Below are 1757 nucleotides of genomic sequence, written 5' to 3' on the forward strand. Positions count from 1 at the left end.
AGCTCCTCACAGACTAATGGAATTAATGTCTCATGACACGGTTAAAAAGTCGTTGATATCTGAATACAACATCATTTACTATTCCTTTGTTATACCTTAAAAAGAAAGAAAAAAATATCTTACCAAAAAGTTAAGTTGATTTTCGTTATTTTCACTAATGTTCTATAAAGTTACTGCAAAAGTTGAATTAATTAATACTGAAACATTGTTCCTAGAAGAATTACAGGATGAGGTTTCTGCAAGAATGTACACACATGCACCTCCCCCCACACACTCATTAACAATGGGCTCACATAGCCAGCAGCACCATAACTCATGCCTGAACAAAGCTTATCTAACACACATCTTCTCTATAAGGCACATCACAGTCTCGTTGTGCTTAGGAAAAATAGACAGCACTTTAGCACTATGCTTAGGGCCATTTTAATCTGTGAAATAACTAACAAAAAGAACAATAAATGCAAAAGAAGTGACATTAAAGAGGCTACAACAAGGACACATTTAAAATATGAGAGCTGAAACAAGAAAACAGAGTGTCTCCTTGCCCAACCTAATCTGGGAATATATACTTGAGTAAATCAAATTCTTCACCACTCTGTACGTATCCATGAATGACCCAGAAAATGCCACAAGCATCAATTTGGGGCTCCAAATAAATTTTAGTGAGTTGAGAAATACACATATACCAAATCTGTGAATAATGAAGATCAAATGTACTGACTCCTGGAAAATTAGGCTGTGAACCAGTCTACTTATCACCAGGGTTTATTATAACAAAAAGGTACACAGAAGGATCAGGAGATTAAAAAAATAAAAAGACTCATTGAGTGGTCTGGAGGAACACAGGTCAGGCTATCAAACTTCTCTCTCACAGGAATGGGATGGGTGAACATATGGAATATGCTTGTTTCAGCCAGCTCTTTCACTGCAGTGACTAAATGATCTGACCAGCACAATTATAGAGGAGGAAAGGTTTATTTGAGGGTTCATGGTTTCAGAGGTCTTAGTCCGTAGAAGGCTGGCTCCATTTCTCAGGGCTTGAGGTGAGGCAGAATAGCATGGCAGAAGAGTGTGGCAGAGGGAAGCAGTTGGCATCCTCAAGAAGCAGAGAAAAAGAGAGAGAGAGAGAGTCTCCACTCTCCAGATACAAAATATATACCCCAAAGCCACACCTCAATTCCAATCTCCTCCATTCATACCCTACCACTTCAGTTACCACTCAGTTAATCCCTGTCAGGGATTAAGTCTCTGATTGGGTTAAGACTCTTACAATCCCATCATTTCTCCTCTGAACCTTCTTGCATTATCTCACACGTGAGTTTTTGGGGGACACCTCACCTCCAAACCATAACAATGTTCTTCATCCAACAATGAAAAACAGCAACACCTGTGCAGCTGCTCCTCCCAAAATTCTGCAGCATGCAGGGGTTTTTACGGAGGGCTGATCACATCAGTTTTCTCTATCTGCATGTCCAGTCAGAGTTCCAAAATTTATACTCCCAGAAGGAAATCAGTTGTTCACTATAAATCATAGTGTTCACATAAAAATCTAGAATAGTTGTGTCATAGGGTTTGGCACCCCATGCGTACCAGACAGATGTCAGTAAGTGATAGAGGAAGAATTCTGAGTCAAGTTCCTAATTGGTAGAGGAGGTCCAGTCCTGTCAGCAAGCCCTTCTAAAAAGCAATCTCAGACACATGAGATTAACAATTTTTTGTACATTTTATGTCTATATTCTTTGTTTAAACCATGGCAA

Source organism: Sciurus carolinensis, chromosome 15 (assembly GCF_902686445.1).
Source record: "Sciurus carolinensis chromosome 15, mSciCar1.2, whole genome shotgun sequence".
NCBI classification, from domain to species: domain Eukaryota; kingdom Metazoa; phylum Chordata; class Mammalia; order Rodentia; family Sciuridae; genus Sciurus; species Sciurus carolinensis.